At 52.8% G+C, this 26,619-nt stretch overlaps 1 pseudogene across 1 annotated transcript; it reads right to left on the bottom strand.

Moving 5' to 3' along the window:
- Positions 1-787: 787 nt before the first annotated feature.
- On the bottom strand, positions 788-25,634 carry LOC144952108 (junctional adhesion molecule A-like; annotated as a pseudogene). Its single transcript, XR_013640581.1, has 10 exons — positions 25,401-25,634; positions 13,842-13,907; positions 12,648-12,746; positions 10,848-10,988; positions 9,181-9,387; positions 7,837-7,936; positions 7,300-7,407; positions 6,134-6,146; positions 4,471-4,531; positions 788-2,666 (listed from the first exon to the last, which is right to left on the bottom strand). The product of XR_013640581.1 is annotated as a junctional adhesion molecule A-like (transcript).
- Between the last annotated feature and the right edge of the window lie 985 nt (positions 25,635-26,619).

Genomic DNA, 26,619 nt, shown 5'->3' with positions numbered 1-26,619 from the left:
ATTTAGAATCAACGCCACGCGTTTAAAGAGTTAATGAGCTGCGAGAAATGTCCACACGACGACGCTAAGCGCTACTTGGTTGAGATAATTATTTGTGATCGCCAGATCGCGTCTGAAAAATATCCACGTAGCTCAATGGGACTTTTACCTGGTAAAAAAAAAAGATAGATTTTATCTCATTCTTTGGGTCTTTCAGTAAAGTCACGTAGATAGGTTCAAAATTAATTTTAAAAAATAAACAAAAACCACGACTCATCTTCTTGGTTCTTTCATTCATTCAGACGCTGTCTCCCCGACAGACCTGGTCTTCACCTGAGGACGGCTGCTTGCGTTGTGGCCGAAACGTCGTGAGAATTGTATTTAATTATGTTTTTTATTATTATTTCCCTATTTCCCTTCTACGTGATTTTACCGAAAGAACCAAGAAGATGAATCCCTGCAGTCACGAAAGCTTTAAATCGAAATAAAAACCACGACGTTTCGATCACAACACAAGCGATCGTCTTCGGGTGGAAAAAGAGGGGGGGGGGGGGACGTGTTTTTTTTATTTTATTAATTTTGAACCTATCTACGTGACTTTCCCGAAAGACCCAAAGACTATGAATTCCTGCAGTCACGAAAGCTTTAAGTCGAGATTTTATCTTGTTTGTGTAACTCCGTCACCCGCGGAGAAGCAGCAGCAGCATCATCATCCACCGACCGAGATTTGAATTCACGAGCTCGCCCAGAAAATTCTCGCTCCGCTCTCTCCGAGTCAACCAACAACCAAGGCGCGACCACAACAGCGTCGTCGTCGTCACCCATGAGAGTTTATTACAGTTTTATATATTTAAAAAAAATCAAACACAAAGATTTCCCCACCCCCCCCACCACCGACGCGTTTCGCCTGCCCACACTGTTGTGGCAAGCGCTGTTAGCGAGCACCCTATGAAGGTCGGTACGGCACACGAACGGGTGGGTGGGGTGGGTGGCCAGCACCACGCCCGGCCGCCTTTGTCTCCCCAGTGGCGATGTCTACACAACGCACCGGGTACTCATTGGAGGCTGAGTCGACCTAGGGGAAGGCTCAGAACCGGTTCGGATAATCGTCGCCGGTTGTGGTGGCCGTGAGCGGGAATCGAACTCGGGTGTCTGGGTTCGTAGCGCGGCACGCTAACCATCGCTCCCCACGTAAATCTGCGTATAAAAAATAACGAATCCATTTGTCAAAATAAATCTGAAGCTGAAAATGTGCAGCAAAAGTTTACGTTTCAGCGAAGACAAAAATTAGCGTATTGTGTAACCGTAAAATACGTAGCGAAGCGATTGAGCACGTTAAAAAAATATATAAAATCATCGGTTTAACCGCCACCGCCACCCCCAATATATAATCGTTCCATGAGAGCTTCGACTGAGACCCCCCTCACCACCACCTCACCCCTCCCGCCCCCCTCACCAAAACAATAAACTCTCCAGTCTCAACAAAAAAAAAAGACGGGAAGAGAGAGAAAGATGAATCCGTCGCCGGAGAATGCAGACATCGTCGTCATCAACGCAATCATCGTCGTCATCAACAGCGGCGACTTTCAATCGACTCCTGCAGGCGGGCGGGGGGGGCCTACACAGTCGGAAGGGGGGGGGGGGCCAAGGTCAAACCACCCCCCCCCACCCCCCGTGGCTAGACAACGTTTACACAACTAAGAGAGTGGCTGGTGACGTTTCGTGAGTAACGACGATGACAGTCAGCATCGTCAGGCGATTCGGCCAGAATTGTGGGGAATCTCTCCTCCTGTTGCGGCCTTAGAGGGCGGTTGAAGGTGATGCCACCGCTGCGGGCTTATCAACATCGACAACAACGAAAACCACCACCACGCTTTGGCCACGTACACAGGGTTTGCTTGCCGGTCCAGACGTCTTGTGACCTCCCCCAATGAAACCGACCGCCAAGATTCGCTTTTCCTCGAGGCAATAAAAAAAAACCACATCTCCTTCGCGGTCAATCTCCGTCGAGATCCTGAACCGCCTCAACGGCCACGAAACTCCCCCCCCCCTCTCTCTCTCTCCCTTCCTCCCTCCCTCCGGGACGGGGTGAGGGGATGAGGCGGCTATCAGCCAGAGACTCAAGTCAGCGTGGAAGCACAAGCCAGCCCCCCCTCAGCTACGGTGGATGAGGTTCATCTGCTAAGGGCGCCGGAAAGGAAGATACGCTCACCCCCACGCGCTCACCACCCCCCCCCCCTCCGTTATGGATGATATCGGTCGCGCAAGCCAGCTACTTACTACGTGTTCAAATGGTACAAGAGGCAATGCAAGCGGGCAACGCATCTCAATATAGGGGGTGTAGCGGTTAAATAATAAACTTATCATCATCGTGAAGTCCTAAAAATGAAACATGCCGGGCGATAAAAAAACAAAAAAGGAGATAGAAACAAACAATCAGCGAGGCTCACGTACGCGCTTACAAAACGGATTCCATGCCCCTCTTCTGGCCCCAGCGTGATTTAGAGTTACTTTTCGTTACGTATTTTTGTTTGGCTTTGCGGTAGCGAGGAGTTTGGGGCATTAGCGGATCATAGACGGATTTCCCTCGCTGGCCGTGGAGTGAGAGGTGAGGGGGGGTTCGGGAGGTCGGGAAGGTCAGGAGGTGGAAGTTAAAGGTCGAACGATGGCTTGTGTCGGAAGTCGCCCTGCGGGGAGAAAATGATAAACGCCGTTATCATCATGAACGATATCGTTCCCATCATCATCATCGTTATTGTCATCGTTGTTGCCAATATTATCGTTAAGAACATGACCATTATCATCATCATCATCGTTATATTTTCATCGTTGTTGCCATTATTATCGTTAAGAACATGACCATTATCGTCATCATCATCATTATCGTTATTGTCATCGTTGTTGCCATTATTATCGTTAAGAACATGACTATTATCATCATAATCATTATCGTTATATTGTCAATCTTGATTTGAAGCTTTCGTAAATGCACGAATCCACACTCTCCTGGTTCTTTCAGTAAAGTCACGTAGGAAAAAAAAAAACGCGACGTTTCGGTCGCAAAACAAGCGTCCAAACGTCGTGTTTTTTCTCATAATTTTTTATTATCTACGCGACTTTACCGAAAGAACCAGAGAGAGTATTAGTGTCATCATCATCATCGTTCTACTCATCAGTATCGTCATGAATGTTATCATCGTCGTTACTATCCTCATCATAATCGTCATCACCGTTATCACAATAATTATTACAAACGGTATAAACATTTATCATCAATGTCATTCGCATCTTCATCAGCTTCAACATCATCATCATCACAATCAAGACAGCCACAGCAAAAGCCGCCATTCGCCACTAATTGACGGTGACATCACCACGGCGCTTGTGCCAGGCTGTGTGCACTTTAAGGTTAAGTGAAGTGTCGAACGTCGCCTGCTGGCAAGAGGTCACGGGACAGACCCGGGTGGTGCCATGGGTTGACCGACTCAGATGACTGGCAGATGCACCACCTGTGTGTCCCCCCCCGACTGCGCCAACCTGCTGCGTTTTAGCCGCGTACGATTTCGCGACCAACATTCAAATTGTAAATGCTGTGGGTTTACACCAGAGGTCGCAACCGGGTACCCGATACCCGTACCCTACCCGATACACGGCTACCCGTACCCGGCCGGGTACGGGTACCCGTTTGCGACCCTGGTGCGGCCGGGTACGGGTACGGGTAAGGAATCAAAACCCGTTTGCGACCTCTGGTTTACACTCTCCAACACACGGGTGTGCGCTGAAGTCGTCATTAATTGGCACGTTTTTGTTGAAGTGACAAACCTTACTAATTGGCTGTGTCGGTGGGTTAACGACACGTATTTATTTACGCGCTCCAACCCAAATAAAACCTTTGTTATTATGGACACAGACACACAGACGCAGACGCACAGCCACACAGACACAACAACATCCGCCATTCGCCACAAAGCGGGGGTGACGTCACCACGACGCTTATGCCAGGCTATGTACAAGTTAAGGCCACGTGAAGTGTCGAACGCCAGCTGGCAGGAGGTCACGGGGCAGACCCAGCAGGCGCCACGGGTCGGCTGACTGAGACGAATGGCCGATGCCACACTGACACGCGTAGACACAGACACAAAGATCCCCCGTATAGCCTTAACAGACTGTAGGGGCAAGTGCTGTTAGCGAGCACCTGTCAAGGCCGGAACGGCACACGAGGGGGTGGGTGGCCAGCACCACGCCCGACCGCCTTTGTCTCCCCAGTGGCGATGTTTACACACCGCACCAGGTACTCATTTGAGGCTGAGTCGACCCTAGGGGAGGCCCAGGACCGGTTCAGATAATCGTCACTGGGTGTTGGCCGTGAGCGGGAATCGAACCTGGGTCGCCAGGTTCATAGCGCAGCGTAGCGCTAACCGCTACACAGACACACGCAGACACACACACACACACACAGTCGCCCACAGACACAGCCACGCAATCTCTCACCTCGTCCGCCACAGACAGGTACTCCATGGACGCTGGCGGTTTCTGCACGGTGGTCTGCTTCCTGCGGCGTAGCAGACAGAGGGAGAGACGCGTCGTCAGCACACGATACCGGGACGTGCCACTCGTCCGTGCTAGCCGCGTTGGCGGTGCTCTGGCAGTGCCGCCCCCCCCCCCCCCCCCGGGTCTCAAATTACGAAGCCGCAATGGAGGCTGCAGCAAAGGTGTAGGCCCAATGAAACTAAAGTATTACACCATTGGAACCTCATTTGCCAGTAAAAAAATATGATAATTGGTTTTTTACCCTTCTATCTGTAAAAAAGGTGTCAGTTTTGTTGCCAGATAGAAGGGTAAAAAATTAATTATCATATTTTTTACTGGCAAATGAGGTTCCAATGGTGTAAATGTTTACCCCGAGCTCTCATACTCTGATGGTGCATTGTCTTTGAGTTGTGCGCCTTTTGGCGTCATCTGGTCCAACCCATGTGAGACTAGGCTCTAAGGAAAGCTGTCTCGGGTGTGGACCAATCAACTTCAAGGACAGTGCATACAGAGTTATGTTTTTTGTTTGCATTATGACTGCAGGTATTGTGGTCTATGCAAACATGACTCCTTGTAAAAAATGTGTCAGTTTTGTTGCCAAATAGAAGGGTAAAAAACAATGAAAGTATTAAACTATTTTTTATTTTACCAAGGCCCCTCTTTTCTGAAGCGACCTGGGGCCAAATGATAGCCCAACAAAGTGAGCTCATCATCATCATCACGTGGACATTTAAAGCAGCAGCAGCAGCCATATACTCCAAACGCGTGACGTTGATTCTAAATGGGGAGGGAAAAACTGGAGGGCCCCGGACCAAAATCCACGCGACCACGGAGAGAGAGAGACACACACCGCAAATTCCCAATACAAAGCAGGCGTCAGGGTCGGGATTGAACCCACGACCTCCTGTAGACCAGGCGAGGTAGTTAACATCTCCTAGCCACCGTGATGATGATGAGAGAGACGCAAACTCCAAATATACAGCAGCAGGTGTCAGGGTCGGGATCGAACCCACGACCTCCTGTATACCAGGCGAGGTAGTTAACATCTCCTAGCCACCGTGATGATGATGAGAGAGACGCAAACTCCAAATATACAGCAGCAGGTGTCAGGGTCGGGATCGAACCCACGACCTCCTGTATACCAGGCGAGGTAGTTAACATCTCCTAGCCACCGTGATGATGATGAGAGAGACGCAAACTCCAAATATACAGCAGCAGGTGTCAGGGTCGGGATCGAACCCACGACCTCCTGTATACCAGGCGAGGTAGTTAACATCTCTTAGCCACCGTGATTGATAAATGGGGAAGCACTAAAAGCTTGTTCAGGTTCGATCAACGGTTGCGGAGACCGGTCGCGTGTCCAGAGTTGCACGCAACCGAGTCGCCCGACCGATTGCTCCGCCGTGGACCCGGTTTAATCAAGGCCCAGTCTGCGGGGAGGAGTACGCGGCCACGTTTTGGTTGGGTGGTGGAGGGCTCTCCGTTCTTGACGACACACATTCTGTCAGATCGTTACACGACAGGGGGGGGGGCTAGCCCGGGCGCCCCCCCCACCCTTCTGAGGCTACGAAGGATTGAAACGCGGGAAAATGAGCGCGGGAGAAAACGAGCGCACAGTACGTACCTGTTCTTGCCGACTGTACCATTGTGAAGCATGGGGGTAGGGGGGGAGAGACGGGACAAAACCAACGGGTTAGCATCGAGCCCACAAAGACACAGATCCCCCGTGTAGCCTGTAACAGACTGTAGGGGCAAGTGCTGTTAGCGAGTAGCGAGCACCTATGAAGGCCGGCACGGCACACGAGGGGGTGGGTGGCCAGCACCACGCCCGGCCGCCTTTGTCTCCCCAGTGGCGATGTTTACCATACACCGCTACACCAGTTACTCTTTTGAGGCCGAGTCGACCTAGGGGAGGCCCAGGACCGTTTCAGATAATCGTCACCGGTGGTGTTGGCCGTGAGCGGGAATCGAACTCTGGTCGCCGGGTTCGCAGCGCAGCGCAGCGCTAACCACTACACCGCCGCTCACACACAAACATCCCCCCCCCCTTCGTGTAGCCTTCAACAGATCTTTGCGGGCAAGTGCTGTTAGCGAGTAGTGGCGATGTTTACACATCTACACAGGAACTCGGGTCTCTGTATGTCCCGTTACCAAGGGGGCATGACCCGTTACCAAGGGACATGACCCGTTACCAGGGGCGTGACCCGTTGCCAAGGGGCGTGACCCGTTGCCAGGGGGCGTGATCTGTTACCAAGGGGCGTGACACATCGCCAAGGGGCATCACCTGTTACCAGGGGGCGTTCCGTTACCAGGGGGCGTTCCGTTGCCAGGGGGCGTGTCACGTTGCCAGGGGGCGTGTCACGTTGCCAGGGGGCGTGTTCAATTACCAAGGGGGCGTGACACATCGCCGAGAGGGCGTCACCTGTTACCAGGGGGCGTGTCACGTTGCCAGGGGGCGTCCCGTTACCAAGGGGCGTGACCCGTTACCAAGGGGCGTGACCCGTTACCAAGGGGCGTGACCCGTTACCAAGGGGCGTGATCCGTTACCAAGGGGCGTGAACGTTACCAAGGGGCGTGACCCGTTGCCAGGGGGCGTGATCTGTTCCCAGGGGGCGTGTCACGTCACCGAGGGGGCGTGTCACATTGCCAGGGGGCGTGTTCAATTACCAAGGGGGCGTGACACATCGCCGAGAGGGCGTAACCTGTTACCAGGGGGCGTGTCACGTTGCCAGGGGGCGTGCCCCGTCACCGAGGGGGCGTGTCACGTTGCCAGGGGGCGTGTCCTCTCACCGGGCAGGTGACCCTTGCGGTAGGCGAAGAACAGGGCGATGGCAATGAGGCAGAGGATGAGCAGCGGGATGATGACCGCAGCCGCGATGGCTCCATGGTTCGTTTGGTCTGCGGGGGGGGGGAGGGGGGGGCAGGCGAGCGCAGCGACGTCAGGAGAGTTCGCGCCGGAAACCTGTGCGTGCGTGCGTACACGTGTGTGTGTGTGTGTACACGTGTGTGTGTGTGTGCATGTGTCTTTGTGAGTGTACACGTGTGTGTGTGTGTGTACACGTGCGTGCGTGCGTACACGTGTGTGTGTGTGTACACGTGTGTGTGTGTGTGCGTACACGTGTGTGTGTGTGTACACGTGTGTGTGTGTGTACACGTGTGTGTGTGTGTGCACGTGTCTGTGTGCGTGTATGTGTGTGTGTCTGTGTGTGTCTGTACGCGTGTGTGTGTCTGTGTCTACGTGTGTGTGTGTCTGTGTGTGTGTGTTTCTGTACGTGTCTGTGCGTGTGTCTGTGTGCGTGTGTGTCTGCGTGTGCGTGCATCACGTACACACGGCCAATTGGACCGTTGAGGATTTGAGGGTGCCGGCCTCATTGCTCGCCGTGCAGAAGTAGTCCCCAGCATCCGACAGTTTCAAGGAGCTCAGCGTCTGGGCAATGGCGGAAGGACAGGGGGGGGGCGGGGGGCAGGGGGGGGGGGCAGACAATGACGTCAGGTTCACGACGGCCATGTCAGGTTCACGACGGGTTCACGGCCGTGCCGGGTTCACGACGGCCATGTTGGGGTTTACAATGGCCGTGCCAGTGCCGAGTTCTAAACAAAAATAAACAATTTTTTTAAATCCTTTATATTAAGTTCGCTTGCTTGCTTGCTTGCTTAGGACCGTGCAAATCTTTCGGTCGTTTTTTAACCCACTTCCCGTGATCCAATCGAGCTGACATTTTGCACACAGACTCGTTGTGCGTGACAATTTATTTTCGTGAAAATTTTTTTCCAAAATTTTACACTTTTTATGATTTAAAAAATTTGATTTAATTACCAATTGCTTAATGCTGCCATGCAATCATCTGACCCATAGGTGGCAGCCATCTCAAGCCAGAGGACGAGAAGACTCTAGCCGCCACGCATATAAAGGATTTATAGTGAAAAACTTTGTTTTTACGGGTTAATTTTTTTTACATTACCAGGTGGAAGCCCCACGAAGCTATGCAGCTCGTTTTCAGAAGCGACCTGGTCATCACAAATGATAGCTCGAAGAATTGCACTTATCGTCTTCACGTGGAAATTTACAGCAGCCATACACTCGAAAAACGCGTGGTGACGTTGATTCGAAACGTGGAGGGAAAAACCGGAGCTCCCGGAGAAAAATCCACGCGACCACGGCGAGAGAGACACCGCAAACTCCAAATATACAGCAGCAGGCGTCAAGATCAGGACCAAATCCACGACCTCCTGTAGACCAGGTGAGGTAGTTAACATCTCCTAGCCACTGTGATGATGATGATGAGAGAGAGAGAGACGCAAACTTCAAATATACAGCAGCAGGCGTCAGGGTTGGTATTGAACCCACGAACTCCTGTAGACCAGGCGAGGTAGTTTACATCTCATAGCCACCGTGATGATGATGAGAGAGACACGGAAACTCCAAATATACAGCAGCAGGCGTCAGGGTCGGGATTGAACCCACGACCTCCTGTACACCAGGCGAGGTAGTTAACATCTCCTAGCCACCGTGATGATGATGATGAGAGAAACACGAAGTGCCAGGGGACACTGGTGCCGGCACGGCCGAGAGCCTGGGTTCGAACCCCGGTTCCCAGCGCGAGCCTCTCTCCCCGTCTCTCCAAACCACCTTGTCGGGATCATCGAGGGGGCCAATCAACGGGGGCTTACCAGCACGGACCCCGTGGGGTCGAGGTTGTAGGTGGTGTTGGCAAAGCGAGGATCGTTGTTCGGGGTCTGGGGGAAGATGAGGTTGCCCCCCCCGGGTCCAGGTGTAGGTGGGCGCGGGCTGGGCGTCCGGCTCACTGCACACGAGGCGCACCGTGCCGCCCAGCGTGCCGGACGATGGCACCTCGGCACGCACCGCCTTGGGCGGCACTGCAGAGAGACAGGGGGAGAGAGACAGGGGGAGAGAGACAGGGGGAGAGAGACAGGGGGAGAGAGACAGGGGGAGAGAGACAGGGGGAGAGAGACAGGGGGAGAGAGACAGGGGGGAGAGAGACAGGGGGAGATGGGAAGAGAGACACGGGGAGACGGGGAGAGAGACACGGGGAGACGGGGAGCGAGACACGGGGAGACGGGGAGAGAGACACGGGGAGAGAGACAGGGGGGAGAGAGACGGGGGGAGAGAGACGGGGGGAGAGAGACACGGGGAGACGGGGGAGAGAGACACGGGGGAGAGAGACAGGGGGGAGAGAGACGGGGGGGAGAGAGACGGGGGGAGAGAGACGGGGGGGAGAGAGACACGGGGAGAGAGACGCGGGGAGAGAGACACAGGGAGAGAGACACAGGGAGAGAGACACGGGGGAGAGAGACACGGGGAGAGAGACACGGGGAGATGGGGACATGGGGAGAGATTCAAGTTGTGATGATGAGCGATCGGATTTGTAATCACTAACAACTTCTCTCGTGTTTAACCAAAGTTAACCGAACTCTGACCTGGACCCTAAGCGCGACCCCTCTACGACGCACACGAGACAAAGATCTCCAGCATAGCCTTAACGGACTGTTGGGGCAAGTGCTGTTAGCGAGCACCTACACACACACACACCCCACGCAACCTTGCAAAGAGAGGGGAAATGTGGAGTTCTTTGCACTCAACCCGCCAGCTAAGCAAAAGGGAATACCACCCCGCCCCCCTCCCCCTCAACCCCGCCCTCCCCTCCCCCCCGGCCCCTCCCCCCCCGCCCCCTCCCCCATCTCCCCTCTCCCCCATCTCCCCTCCCCCATCTCCCCTCCCCCATCTCCCCTCCCCCATCTCCCCCTCCCCCCATCTCCCCTCCCCCCCCGTGTCCCCCACCCACCCCCCCCCCCCCATCTTTCCCCCCCACCCCCCTTCTCTCCCCACTGCCCCCCACCCCACCCCCCTCCCCACCCCCCTCCCCCTCCCCCCTCCCTTCACCTCCCCCCCCCGCCAGAGGTCGCAACCGGGTACCCGATACCCGTACCCTACCCGATACCCGGCTACCCGTACCCGGCCGGGTACAGATACGGGTACCCGTTTGCGAACCTGGTGCGGCCGGGTATGGGTACGGGTAGGCCGTGAGTCACTGGTGAGTCACCGTTTGTCACTCATTTCCCAACGTCTTGTCTCTTCTCACAATTCAAGTTCCCAGAATCAACCCACCCGCGCCTGCAACGTGGCTTCATCCCAGAGGTCGCAATCAGGTATCCGATGCCCGTACCCTACCCGTACTGGTACGGCCGGATACGGATAGGGTACGGGTACCCGTTTGCGACCCTGGTGCGGCCGGGTACGGGTACGGGTAAGGAATCAAAACCCGTTTGCGACCTCCGCCCCCCACCCCCTCTCCCTGCTCCCGCAGCAGCCCTCTCACCTGGTATCACCAGATCCACGGAGACCTCCCGGAACTCGGTGCCCTCCGTGGCCTCGCAGCGGTAGACCGCGTTGTCCGTGCGCACCGTCTTGCCGATGCTGATGTCAGCGCCCGTGATAGTCGCCCGGTCTTTGAGGTCATCTGCGAGGTGGTGGGGGGGTGGTGGTGGTGGGGGGTTGGTGGGGGGGGGGGGGTCACGTTGGGGGGGGGGGGGGGTGAACTTGATGGCTTGCAAAATCATCATGGGACCTCCTTTGCCAGTACCAAAATATACTAATAGTCTGGTAGTGCGTTGTCTTTGAGCTGTGCGCCTTTTGACGTCATCTGGTCGAACACCATACGAGACGAGGCTCTAAAGAAAGCTGTCTCTGGTGTGGACCAATCAGTTTCAAAGACAATGCATAAATTATCAGTCTTGTTTTTTGTTTGCATTTGGTTAATGTAAGCATGATTCCTTGCAAAAGGTGTCAGTTTTGATGCCAGAAAAAAGGGGAAAACCCCTATTAGAATGCTTGCAAAATGTTTCTATTTGGTGTTTGAAGATCTTAACACAACTCGTGTTTTATTGCCAGAAAGGATTGCAACAACACCTACAATTGTTGTAGCTGCTGCTCACCCCGAGCTCTCAATGCCCCGGTAGTGGCATTGCCCTTGTCCTGTTCGATTTAAAGCTTTCGTGACTGCAGGGATTCATCTTCTTGGTTCTTTCGGTAAAGTCACGTACAAGGGAAATAATACAATAATAAAAATAAAACATAATAAAATACAATTCTCACGACGTTTCGACCACAACGCAAGCAGCGGTCCTCAGGTGAAGAACAGCGTCTGTCGGGAAGAGAGCGTCTGAATGAGTCTTTTGAGTGAGTCTTTCCGACAGACCTGTTCTTCACCTGAGGACGGCTGCTTGCGTTGTGGCCGAAACGTCGTGAGAATTATTTTATTATGTTTTATTTTTATTATTTTATTATTTCCCTTCTACGTGACTTTACCGAAAGAACCAAGAAGATGCCCTTGTCCTGTTCGCCTTTCGGCGTTGTGCTCTGGTCTGACACCGGTGGTGAGACTAGGCCCTCAAGAAGGCTGCCGTCTTCTCTGGTGTAAGCCAATCAGTTTCAAAGACAACGCCTCCATTCTCTTTGGTTCTTTCGGTAAACTTAGTATAGGAATGTCATACTGATGACAATACTATATTCTATCATTAAAAAATTTAATATATATTTTGAAACAATATTTTTCACGGCTCTAATTGTCCGCGCTCAACTTACGTTGCCTGTAAATCCCCACGGCTCCTTACGCTGTGGCAAGCTGCGGGGAGCCACTTCCTGGAGTCGTGGAGTTCTGCCATTACGAGTACGGTACATTTCATTAAAGTGTGTTTTTAAAAAAAGTATTTTTTTATATTTTCTTGTTCCAAACATACAGCTGGCATCGTCAGGGCTGGACAGATCGAACCCACGCGAGAGACCTCCTGTACATCGGGGCAAGGGGGTAAACATCTCGCCACCGCTAATGAGACCGACCATCAGAGGTCGCAAACGGGTTTTGATTCCTTACCCGTACCCGGCCGCACCAGGGTCGCAAACGGGTACCCGTACCCAGCCGGGTAGGGTACGGGTACCCGTACCCGATACCCGGCCAGGTACGGGTAGCTGGGTATCGGGTAGGGTACGGGTATCGGGTACCCGATTGCGACCTCTGCCGACCATCCACACCCCCCCCTCTATCCCGGTCAGCTGGGACAGGGCATGGCGACGGGTGGCCGCAAACACTCGCGCGTTCGAAATCGTCTCCGGCACTCACTGAGGAAGCCGTTCTTCCACACCAAGACGGTGCCGCTTGACTTCACTTTCTTCCAGACGATCTCGGGATTTCCAGTGTAGGAGCACGACAGTACCGCCCCTGTGGACATCATCATCATCAGCATCATCATCAGCATCATCAGCAGCAGCATCATCAGCATCACCATCATCAGCAGCATCATCATCATCAGCAGCAGCAGCATCATCTGCAGAATCACCATCATCATTATCACCATGATCAGCAGTATTATCAGCATCATCATCATCAGCCGCATCATCATCAGCATCGTCATCACCATCATCGTCATCATCACCATCATCAGAATCACCATTATCATCATTATCACCATGATCAGCAGCATTATCAGCATCATCATCATCAGCATCATCAGCAGCAGCATCGCTGTCAGCATCAGATTATTATCAGCAGAATCAATTAGAATCAGCATCATCATCATCAGCTCCATCACCAGCTCCATCACCAGCTCCATCATCATCATCAGCGTCATCACCATCAGCGCCATCATCGGCGCCATCATCACCATCAGCGCCATCAGCGTGATCATCGATGCCATCATCATCATAACCAGCAGCATCAACCTCATAATCATTGTCGTCATCAGCAGCAGCAGCAGAATCATCATCAGTAGCAGCATCAATGTCAACAGCGGTGTTCTCTTTATCAGATCGTTGTCAGGATCAATGACAGAACCAATCATCAGCATCAATAGCATCATCATCAGCAACATCGTCATCCTCATCAGTCGCGTCAGGATCATCATCAGCAACATCATTCCACCACATTAATCACCACTCCTCTGCTCCCACCACAAAATAATAGTCAACATCACTTTAACATCACCACATCATCACCATCGCTGCTGCGTGTGGATGTGAGTGGTGAGTGGTGGAGCGGGGTGAGTGGTGAGAGATGGAGAGAGTGGTGGAGTGGTGGAGTGGGGTGAGTGCTGGGTGATGGACAATGAGTGGTGGAGCGGGGTGAGTGGTGGATAATGAATGGTGGACCAGGGTGAGTGGTGAGTGGTGGACAATGAGTGGTGGGGAGCAGGCTGAGTGCTGGGTGATGGACAATGAGTAGTGGGGAGCGGGGTGAGTGATGTGTGGTGGACAATGAGTGGTGGACCAGGGTGAGTGCTGGGTGGTGGAGTGAGTGAGTGCTCGGAGAGAGTTTTACCGCTGCCTTCTTGCGCCTTCACCTTCGCGTTGCTTGTGGTCAGCGTGAGCGAAGCGACGAAGCCAGCTAAGAGACAGAACACCACACAGGATCAGAACACCGGCTCAACAACAAAAAATTAACCCGTAAACACAAAGTTTTTCACTATAAATCCTTTATATGCGTGGCATCGGTTTTATTTTATTATTCATTTCTGTTTTTCTTGAGTAAGAGTTTCATTTTTATCACATTGGTATTTTAAATTAAATATGAAATTTTTTTTTCCTAAAAAGTGGAAAATTTTGGAAATTTTTGTCCACGAAAATTAATTGTCACGCACAACGAGTCTGTGTGCAAAATGTCAGCTCGATTGGATCACGGGAAGTGGGTTAAAAAACGACCGAAAGATTTGCACAGTCGTAAGCGCGCAAGCAAGTGAACTTAATATAAAGGATTTAAAAAGACAAAGATACCGCCCCGTGTAGCCTTAACAAGAATGTTGAAGCAAGCGCTGTCAGCGAGTCGTAGCCAACAGCAAGACGGGGTTGGTGGGCAAATAGCACCACTCCCGGCCGCCTTTGTCTCCCCGGTGGCCATGACGCACCAGAGGCAAGCAGAGGTCGCAAACGGGTTTTGATTCCTTACCCGTACCCGGCCGCACCAGGGTCGCAAACGGGTACCCGAACCCGTACCCCGGCCGGGTACGGGTAGTCGGGTATCGGGTAGGGTATCGGGTACCCGGTTGCGACCTCTGGAGGCAAGTCATCCGAGGCAGAGTCCACCTCGGGGACCGGTTTCTGAAACTCGTCAACGATGGCCGCGAGCGGGAAATCAACTCGGGCGTCTTGCAACCGCTGCGCTAACGCTCAGCCGCCCGCCCGCCTGCTTCTGCGAGTCACAGAGTCACAGAGGTCGCAACCGGGTACCCGATACCCGTACCCTACCCGATACCCGGCTACCCGTACCCGGCCGGGTACGGGTAGGCGTTTGCGACCCTGGTGCGGCCGGGTACGGGTACGGGTAGGCCGTGAGTCACTGGTGAGTCACTGGTGAGTAACTGTTTGTAACTCATTTCCCAACGTCTTGTCTCTTCTCACAATTCAAGTTCCTAGAATCAACCCACCCGCGCCTGCAACATGGCTTCATCCCAGAGGTCGCAATCGGGTACTCGTACCCGTATCCTACCCGATACCCGGCCGGGTACGGGTAGCCGGGTATCGGGTACGGCCGGGTACGGGTACCCGTTCGCGACCCTGGTGCGGCCGGGTACGGGTACGGGTAAGGAATCAAAACCAGTTTGCGACCTCTGGCGAGTCAATAAACCGCTCGACCCCCGACTCGTCCACACAGACGGCGGGCGGCACAGAACTGCAATTTCACATTCAGGTGGCCAAGCCCAGATAACTGCGGCCAGGAGCAGAGGGAGCAGCTGCCACCGCCGTGACGCGGCCAACGTTTTACGCATCACGCCGGGAACTCGTTTGAGGCTGGGTCGACCTAGGGGAGGCCCAGAAGTGGTGAGCGAGCGCTACAAGAGAAAGATCCCACCCCACTGTGTAGCCTGTGACAGACTGTTGGGGCAAGTGCTGTTAAGCGAGTAGCAGCACCCGTGAAGGCCAGAACGGTACACAAGGGGGTGGGGGGGGGGGGGTTGGCCAGCACGATGCCCGGCCGCCGTTGTCTCCCCAGTGACGATGTTCACTACACACTGCTGCACCAGGTTCTCATTTGAGGCCGAGTCGACCTAGGGGAGGCCCAGGACCCTGTGCAGATAATCGTGACCGGTGTTGGCCGTGAGCGGGAATCGAACTCGGGTGGCCGGGTTCGTAGCGCAGCGCAGCGCTAACCACTACACCACCGCTCCCCTCACTACGCTGTGTGTGTGTGAGCGAGAGCACACTCACGCACTCACACACACCAACACACACACAGTCCACCTTTTATACTGCCAGCCACACTGCTCGAGGAAGCCCGATCCGGTCACCGTGACTCAGCCTCGCAAAACAACACGGGTGTAGATGATCACGTGACTCATAATGTCCGTGTCAAGGACACAGACCCAGCACCACTGAGAACCCAGATTCAAGCCCTGGGGGTTCAGGGTGTGGGCGTCTCTATCCCTCTCAGAAGGTTCATAATGGCTCTGTCAGAGACCAGATAAGATTCTGGGGTTCAAATCCTGGGTCTGGGTTTCTCTCTGATGAGGTTCATGATGTCAAGGAAACGGTCCCAGCAACACTGAGAAGCTGTGTCCACAAGCCCCCTGGGTCTTGGGTGTGTGCGTGCGTCGTAAAACTGAACCCTAAAACTTTGTATTTCCATTTAAAGCTATCGTGACTGCAGGGATTCATATTATTGGTTCTTTCGGTAAAGTCACGTGGAAGGGAAATAATAAAAATAATAAAAACGAAACAATAAAATTCCCACGACGTTTCCATTGCAACACAAGCAATCGTCATCAGGTGCGAAATCCACAGCAAGAACATTCGAAGGTACGGGACCGCCGAACTCTGCAACTCTTTCTCGGAAGCGACATGGTGACCATCACAAATGACAGCTCGGCCAAGTGGCCGATTGCACACTTCACCCCACCAGCACGCACGAGCTGCCCATCACAACCTCACTGAAGTGAATCCACAACTTAACTGCTGGGTGGACCAGAGGCGGCGGCGGTGGTGGTGATGGTTGTGGCGGTAGTGGTGATGGTTGTGGCGGTAGTGGTGATGGTTGTTGGCGGTAGTGGTGGCGGTGGTTGTGGCTGATCTAAGAAACTCGGGCCCCCCCCGCCCCCCCATCGTTTCACCGTCACCGCCGTCGCCACCACCAATACCAATACCCGCCATTCGCCACTAAGTGACGGTGACGTCGCAACGACGCCTGTGCCAGGCCAGGTGCACTTTGAGGCCGCGTTAAGTGTTGAAGCATCGCTGACAGGAGGCTTTAGCACATACCCAGCAGGTGCCATGGGTTTGCTGACTGAGATGACTGGCAGATACACCACCAGCTGTACACCGCCTCCTATGCCAACAGTCACCACCGCCACCGTCACCACCGTCACCACCGTCACCACCGTCACCACCGTCGTTACCACCGTCGTTACCACCACCGTCGTTACCACCACCGTCGTTACCACCACCGTCGTTACCACCACCGTCGTTACCACCACCGTCGTTACCACCACCGTCGTTACCACCACCGTCGTTACCACCACCGTCGTTACCACCACCGTCGTTACCACCACCGTCGTTACCACCACCGTCGTTACCACCACCGTCGTTACCACCACCGTCGTTACCACCACCGTCGTTACCACCACCGTCGTTACCACCACCGTCACCGTCTCCATCACCGTCTCCGCCACCACTACCACCACCACTGTCACCACCACCGTCACCACCACCACCGTCACCACCACCACCACCGTCGTCGTCACCATCACCACCACCACCGTCACCGCTACCACCGTGGCAACGTCAGCCCCGTGTTATTGATACGGGGGGAGGGGGTGAAACACTGGCGGCACAAACATTTAATAATTTTTTTCCATGGCAAATCTCAAAATCCCATAATGCTATTAACGAAGCCGGGATTAATATTGGTGAGGAGTATGACCCAGAAACCATCGCCGGAGGTAGCAGCCAGCCAGCCAGCCAGCCCTGATCATTACCACGTCTAAAATTACAACAGCGCCTTTGCATTACATCAACTCCCCGGACGCGTCAGCCCAGCCGGGCACTCGGCACCCACAGCAACCTGGGTTCGACTCCCCGCCCTGTGGCCAAGGTCCTCGTCCGCCCTGTCAAAGCTGGTACTGCTGAGCGAGCGCTTGTATAAGGGCGTATACGCGCTCAGTTGGCGAGCGAGTGGGTGAAGTGAGCGGGTGAGCGGAGTGAGTGAGTGGGGTGTTGTTGTTGTTAAAGATCTGGGAAAAAGTCCCATCGGTGAGCTCCTCCGGCAGGCAAGGCTGCGTTGGCTGGGTCATGTAGCCCGCATGCCCAGCCACCGCATGCCTAAATAGCTTTTGTTCGGCCGGATCGAGGGGGCTAAACGGGCGCGGCACGGGCTAGAGAAGAGATGGAGTCATGTGGTACAGGAGGACGTGGAGCTGAGTGGACTTGCCGATGACTGGTACCAGCGGTGCCAAGATCGGCCTCTGCGGAGGAGGCTCGTGAATGAGTGGGTGGGTGGGTAAGTGGGTAGGTGGATGGGTGAATAAGTAGGTGGATGGGTGAATGAGTGGGTGGGTAGCTGAATGGGTGGGTAGCTGAGTGGGTGAGTAGCCGAATGGGTGAGTAGCCAAGTGGGTACGTGGATGGGTAGCTGAGTGGGTACGTGGATAGGTAAATGAGTGGGTGGGTGAGTGGGTAGGTGGATGGGTGAATGAGTGGGTGGGTGGATGGATGGGTGAATGAGCAGGTGGGTTGGTGAGTGGGTAGGCGGATGGGTGAATGAGTCACTGGATGAGTTGGTGAGTAAATGTGTGAGAATGTGATGTCTCTAACCCACGTGTGTGCTCCAATCAACATGCTCCTATCTTTCCGTGTCGACCCACTGCTCGATGACGAACAGTGTGATGATGACGTCTCTAACCCGCGTGTGTTCTCTTATCAACGTGTTCCTCTCCCCCCTCAGGAGTAACTAGAAATGTGCGTGCCAACCCCTCCCCCGCCTTCTCAGTTTTCATTCCGCATTTTTCGCAAGCGGTTGCGTTTTTATGAAGTGGGCGGCCAAGGAGCAATCGCAACGGCGTTGACATCTCGGCCTACAAGACGGCAAAATATGAGGGCCGGTGGTGGTGGGGGCTGATGGCCACTTGGAGTTGAGAGGCCCGTGGTGGTGGGGGTTGATGGCCCCTGGGGTTGAGAGGGCCGGTGGTGGTGGGGGCTGACGGCCCCTGGAGTTGAGAGGGCCGGTGGTGGTGGGGGCTGACGGCCCCTGGAGTTGAGAGGGCCGGTGGTGGTGGGGGCTGACGGCCCCTGGAGTTGAGAGGGCCGGTGGTGGTGGAGGCTGACGGCCCCTGGAGTTGAGAGGGCCGGTGGTGGTGGAGGCTGACGGCCCCTGGGGTTGAGAGGGCCGGTGGTGGTGGGGGCTGACGGCCCCTGGAGTTGAGAGGGCCGGTGGTGGTGGAGGCTGACGGCCCCTGGGGTTGAGAGGGCCGGTGGTGGTGGAGGCTGACGGCCCCTGGAGTTGAGAGGGCCGGTGGTGGTGGGGGCTGACGGCCCCTGGAGTTGAGAGGGCCGGTGGTGGTGGAGGCTGACGGCCCCTGGAGTTGAGAGGGCCGGTGGTGGTGGGGGCTGACGGCCCCTGGAGTTGAGAGGGCCGGTGGTGGTGGGGGTTGATGGCCCCTGGGGTTGAGAGGGCCGGTGGTGGTGGGGGCTGATTGGCCCCTGGGGTTGAGAGGGCCGGTGGTGGTGGGGGCTGACGGCCCCTGGGGTTGAGAGGGCCGGTGGTGGTGGAGGCTGATTGGCCCCTGGGGTTGAGAGGCCCGTGGTGGTGGGGGTTGATGGCCCCTGGGGTTGAGAGGGCCGGTGGTGGTGGGGGCTGACGGCCCCCTGAGGTTGAAAGGGCCGGTGGTGGTGGGGGCTGACGGCCCCTGGAGTTGAGAGGGCCGGTGGTGGTGGCGGCTGACGGCCCCTGGAGTTGAGAGGCCCGTGGTGGTGGGGACTGATGGCCCCATCTGCCGCACTGCACAACCAACGGTGTGAGCGGTGGGAGATGGAGGGTGGGGGGGGGTGTGGATCGGCCACTGGACTGCACTGAGGAGGAGGATGAGGAGAGCTCGTTAACTCTCATCCCGGATTGCCAACGCCCGAGCTCCTTTCCCTACGACTCCGAGAATCACCGCAGCGTCCCCCCACCCCGGGCCACCCCCTCCGCCACAGACCGAGCGAGACCTCGGCAAGCCGTGCCGTGCCGCCCGAGCCGCGCCGTGCGTGGGGCGGCGGGTTCTGCCGGTTTTATATTTCGTAAGCGTTTGGGGTTTGGTTTTGTGTGTTTTTTTTATTTCGTGGGTTTGGTTTTCTGTGGTTTTTACTCACTCCCCACCACCCTCGCTCACCGCAACGGCGATACACACGGTGGTTACGCCATCGTCGTCGCCTGCTACCCGCTGTGCACCGCCAACAATGTTGCGGCACGCCGAGTGGATTCGTGAATGTCTGTGCGGAGTTTTTTTTATTGATACCCGACCTGCCCCCAGCCACTCCCAACCCCCCTACCCTCCTCCCACCCCGCCTAGCAAGGTGAGTTTTCGTCAGGATTCTCCGATTACCCTCCAACTCGTGTCAACAACGAGTGTCAACAATAACTCGTTACGTGTCAACAACGACACAACTCGTTCCGTGTCAACAATAACTCGCTCCGTGTCAACAACAACTACACAACTCGTTCCGGGTCAACAACAACAACTTGTTTCGTGTCAAAAATTATTTTTAAAATGAAGCAACACCACGCACTCGTGATGAATGCCCCAGGTTCTAGCAGGGTTTGGAATTCAAAAAGGAACAGGTAAATGTTTATATTTATATATAAAATGGGTAAATATTCTGGAAATGGGACACCGTGTCAACCCATACCGTGTCAAGCCGTTCCGTGTCAACCCACAGCGTGTCAACCCACAGCGTGTCAACCCGTAGCTGTGAACCCATACCGTGTCAACCCATACAGTTTACCCAGTATTCTTGTACAGGGAAATTGAGTTTTCAGGTCCAGACAACGTACAGCCGTTTTAACACGGGCAAACTAAATTTAAACTGTCTATTTGTTTGTGTTTCTCCCTTGCGATGGGACTTTATAGGATGAACGTTGAGATTTATAAGGGCACGGGGTGAGACCAATGAGGTCTGAATTGTGTCTGTAATAAGGTAGGGCACTGGCAAGGGGTTGACAGGTTATGAAAAGGCCTCTCTTCACAACAAGTAGCCTGCCAGGTGCCACTTAAAGCCTCTTCTCTTGTTTAATTATCGTCGGGGATTCCCCCTAGATAAACCTAAACTATTTAAAACTACAGACTATTTTTATTTGACCACGTAAGACGCCTCCATTGAGCCGTGTGGCTCTTTTGTCAGAAGCGACTCTGGCCGTCACAAATGACAGCTCGACAAAGTGACGCTTATCGTCGTCATCGTGTAGAAATGTATAACAGCAGCAAAATAATTATAGATTTGAAGCTTTCGTGACTGCAAGGATTCAAACTCTTAGCTTTTTCGGTAAAGTCACGTAGGTAAAGAATGAAATAAAATAAAAAATATTTAATAATTTTTCAGTTAAATTTCGATTTAAAGCTTTCGTGACTGCAGGGATTCATCAACTTGGTTCTTTCGGTAAAGTCACGTAGAAGGGAAATAATAAAATAATAAAAATAAAACATAATAAAATAATCTATTTTTAATTAATTCTATTATTTTATTATGTTTTATATATTCTTATTTTATTATATTATATTGTTATATTATTGTATTATGTTTTATTATTGTATTATTCCCTTCTACGTGACTTTACCGAAAGAACCAAGAAGATGCATTTTTCAGTTTTTACTATTCTTTTTTTCCCCCTATTATCACTTTTATTAATTTTAATTTAGTTTTTTACCTACGTGACTTTACCGAAAAAACTAAGAGTATAGCAGCAAAATACTCAACACGTGACATCGATTATCAATGTGGAGGGGGGGAAAAACCGGAGGACCCGGTGAAAAAAATCCACGCAACCACAGGGAGAGAGAGAGAGAGAGACACCGCAAACATCAAATATACCGCAGGCGTCAAGGGTCGGGATCGAATCCCACAACCTCCTTCATACCGGGCGAGGTTGTCATTATATAACCACCGTGGCGAGATGGGTCCCACAATAGATTTTAAAAAGTTTGCCATATATACTGCCAGGTGCATTGGACATAGATCCCCGTATCTGTTTACATAGAGGGACTCCCTGTACTTACGAATATTCGACTTACAAACTTTCAGAGATACGAACAATCCTGGTCCGTATGTCCAGTTGCCCGTTCGGACCGAGAGTCCGTAAGTTCAAATGCCCCACGCAATAGATGGAGGTGGCGTCTACATCTACAGAGCGTGAATAACCAGTGACATCTACATCTACAGATCCTCAAGCATATAAATATGCTAAAATTCCTCTTGATATGCAAATTATTTTGTCAAGGCGCTCTTCCTCCTCCCTCCCAGCTTAAATAGACGCTCCAAGCCTAGGACGTGTCATTCAGACTCTGTCGTCTCGACAGACCTGCTCTTCACCTGAGGACGGTTGCTTGCATTGTGGCCGAAACGTCGTGAGAATTATTTTATTTTTATTATTTTATTATTTCCATTCTACATGACTTTACCGAAAGAACCAAGAAGATGAATCCCTGCAGTCACGAAAGCTTTAAATCGAAATGTATTGTCTATTTGTTTGTGTTTCTCCCTTGCGATGGGACTTTGTATGATGAACGTTGAGATGCATAAGGGCACGGGGTGACCAATAAGATCCGAATTGGTCTGTAATAAGGTAGGGGGCACTGATAAGGGGTTGACAGGCATGCTACACCACATTTTCAACCATCGTCATCTTCTGTACAACTTTTATAATTGTTGTAAAGTGCCTTTGGAATAAAACGTTTATCTCCATATATATAAAAGGCAAAGTTGTGAGTATGTGTGCCTGTTCAAAATGTTTAGCGTACTTCCCGACATGCAACAAACTTGAAATTTGCCATGTGGGTACTTTCCAGACTGTACACAATGTAAACATTATAAAAATACACTTTTTGTGGTGGGGGGAGCTCAATAATGCATTGATTTTTTTGCACGGCAAGTGAGCTGTGACGTCACATCTGTCACGTGACCCGCGCACGTGGAAGCGTCACGCATTGTAGTGTAGTGGTTAGCGCGCCGCGCTACGAACCCGGCGACCCGAGTTCAATTCCCGCTCACGGCCACCACCGGTGACGATTATTTGAACCGGTCCTGGGCCTCCCCTAGGTCGACTCAGCCTCAAACGAGTAACTGGGGTGTTGTGTGTGAACATCGCCACTGGGGAGACAAAGGCGGCTGGGCGTGGTGGATCCAAGTCCCGGGCGAAGCCAGGTAGTGCAGCTAGTGTATGGTACATATATAAATCCACTTTAAAGTTACGTCTTAAGTCTAGACTGTATAAAAGATGTATAGTTAAGATGTATACAGCGCCCACAATATATAAATCTACCTAATATTTCTATATCTTAAGTCTATATATAAATCATCCCACAATCCTGTTAAGCAATGCGGATGAGGTCATCGCGTTTCCTGCCCGTCCAGGGGCACATCTATATATCGGACTGGTGGTTTATTGTCAGAGGTGTGGACTCGAGTCATGCGACTTGGACTCGAGTCAGACTCGAGTCATGATTTTGATGACTTCAGACTCGACTTGGACTTGCCTCATCTTTGACTCGACTTGACTCGGGACTCGAGAGCAAAGACCCCCCTTTCGTGCATCTCATTAGCCGAGTAAATGGAACAGTAAGCAGATTACATCACCAAAGTAGTCGGATTACATTACCGACGACGACCGGTTTACATTACTCTTGGTTCTTTCGGTAAAGTCACGTATAAAGATAAAATAATTAATTAAATAATAGCATGCTATTATTTAAGTTATAATAAATTTCTAATAAATTAAATAGCATGCGAATATTTAATGTATTATTTTAAATTATAATAAATTAAATAAAAGCATGCTAATATTTAATTTATTATTTTATCTTTATACGTGACTTTACCGAAAGAACCAAGAGTAATTCCTGCAGTCACGAAAGCTCCAAATTAAGATCGGTTTTACATTATTTAAGGAATCACGTTACATTACGTACCGCGGATTACAGTGGCGTTAATCTAGAATCCACAATGGAGTGAATTTGGAATCCATTGTGGAGTTAATCTGGAATTAATTGTGAAATTAATCTGAAATCCAGCCATCATTAATCCACTGCTGTATTGAACCCCTCTCTCAATTTTCGATTTAAAGCTTTCGTGACTTGCAGGGATTCATCTTCTTGGTTCTTTCGGTAAAGTCACGTAGAATGGAAATAATAAAATAATAAAAATTCAACATCATAAAATACAATTCTCACGACGTTTCGGCCACAACGCAAGCAGCCGTCCTCAGGTGAAGAACAGGTCTGTCGGGAAGACAGCGTCTGAATGAATAGACGCTCCAAGCCTGGGTGGGGTGTTTCATTCAGACGCTGTCTTTCCGACAAACCTGTTCTTCACCTGAGGACGGCTGCTTGCGTTGTGGCCGAAACGTCGTGATAATTATTTTAATATGTTTTATTTGTATTATTTATTATTTCCCCTCTCTCAATGTTGAGGCATTAGCACAGTGCTGTTAACAATCTGCAGAATGTAGCGACAGTGAATCTGCAGTTTATAATCTCAAGTCGTAAGACTATATTTTTGGATCTTTCGGTAAAGTCACGTAGAAGGGAAATAACAAAATAATAAAAATAAAACATTATACAATTCTCACGACGTTTCGGCCACAACACAAGCAGCCGTCCTCAGGTGAAGAACAGAGCTGTCTTAAAGACAGCGTCCTAATGAAACATCGCTAAACTTGGCAGCGTATTTTCAGCTGAATTGAACTCAGGTCCGTAGCGAAGCGCGGTAACCGCTCCTCACCACCATCCACCAACCACCAATCACCACCAACCACCAATCACCACCAACCACCAATCACCACCAACCACCACCATCAACAACCCACCACCACCATCAACCACCATCAACCACCAACCACCACCCACCATCAACCACCATCAACCACCACCCACCATCAACCACCACCCACCATCAACCACCACCCACCATCAACCACCACCCACCATCAACCACCACCCACCATCAACCACCACCCACCATCAACCACCACTAACCCACAACCCACCCACCATCAACCACCACCAACCCAACACCAATCCACCATCCATCCACCATCAACCACCACCATCCACCAACCCATCAACCACCACCACCACCACCAACCACCATCAACCACCACCACCAACCCACCATCAACCACCAACCCACCATCAACCACCACCACCACCCACCATCAACCACCACCACCCACCAACCCACCATCAATCACCCACCAACCATCAACCACAACTACCAACCCACCATCAACAACCACCACCAACCACCAACCCACCACCCACCTACAACCACCCCCACCACCACCCACAACCACCATGACCACCACCACCACCACCCACCATCAACCACCCCCCACCAACCCACCATCAACCACCACCAACCAACCCACCATCAACAACCACCAACCCACCACCAACCCACCATCAACCACCACCAACCAACCAACCCACCATCAACAACCACCACCAACCATCAATCCACCATCAACCACCACCAACTCACCATCAACCACCACCACCACCACCAACCCACCATCAACCACCATGAACACCACAACCACCACCACCAACCCACCATCCACCACCACAACCACCACGACGTCCCCTTTGTCCCCTCACGAACTCCCCCCCCGCCGCCGCCTGTTGGCGCGGCCACGCGAACTCACCTCGAGACGCCGCCAGCACGCAGAGCGCCGTGAGGAGAAACATTTTTTTGTTGTTTTTAAAATAAAATCTCGCTTCTTCTTCTCCCCTCTCTCTCTCTCTCCGTGTGAATCTAAAGTAATCGATGGCTTTAAAGGTCTTTCTCCGGGTGCGAGTAAATCAACAACGGGCGGGGTCGCCTCCGTTCCGCGTTCCGCGCCGCTCCGATACCTGGCGGGAAGTGTAACTACAACAGGCAGGAGTGGGGGAGGGAGGGGGGGGCTCTCGTGACGTCATTACGTACAGCCTGCGTGATGACGTAGCACAGCGGGGTGGGGTTACTGCAGCGGGCAGGTATGGAGTGGCGTTCTCGTGACGTCATCACGTACAGCCTGCGTGATGACGTCGCTCAGCGGGGTGGGGTTACCGCAGCGGGCAGGTATGGAGTGGTGGTTCTCGTGACGTCATCACGCACAGCCTGCGTAATGACGTCGCTCAGCGGGGTTACTGAAGCGGGCAGGTATGGGAGTGGTGGATTCTCGTGACGTCAGCACGTACAGCCTGCGTGATGACGTCGCTCAGCGAGGTGGGGTTACCGCAGCGGGCAGGTATGGAGTGGTGGTTCTCGTGACGTCATCACGCACAGCCTGCGCAATGACGTCGCTCAGCGGGGTTACTGCAGCGGGCAGGTATGGAGTGGTGGTTCTAGTGACGTCACCACGCAGGCTGTGCGTGATGACGTCCTCAGCGGGGTGGGGTTACTACAAGCGGGCAGGTATGGAGTGGTGTTCTCGTGACGTCACCACGTACAGCCTGCGTGATGACGTAGAACAGCGGGGTGGCGTTACTTCAAGCGGGCAGGTATGGAGTGGTGGTTCTCGTGACGTCATCACGTACAGCCTGCGTGATGACGTCGCTCAGCGGGGTGGGGTTACTGAAGCGAGCAGGTATGGAGTGGTGGGGTCTCGTGACGTCATCACGCACAGCCTGCGTGATGACGTCGCTCAGCGGGGTGGGGTTACTGAAGCGGGCAGGTATGGAGTGGGTGGTTCTCGTGACGTCATCACGCACAGCCTGCGCGATGACGTCGCTCAGCGGGGTGGGGTTACAAGCTGACAGGTATGGGAGTGGTAGTTTTCGTGACGTCATCACGTACAGCCTGCGTGATGACGTCGCTCAGCGGGGTGGGGTTACAAGCTGACAGGTATGGGAGTGGTAGTTTTCGTGACGTCATCACGTACA

The sequence above is a fragment of the Lampetra fluviatilis genome, chromosome 65 (assembly GCF_964198595.1).
Source record: "Lampetra fluviatilis chromosome 65, kcLamFluv1.1, whole genome shotgun sequence".
Lineage (NCBI taxonomy): Eukaryota > Metazoa > Chordata > Hyperoartia > Petromyzontiformes > Petromyzontidae > Lampetra > Lampetra fluviatilis.
Note: the sequence above shows the minus strand (reverse complement) of the source record. Positions and strands in the feature narration are given on the sequence as shown.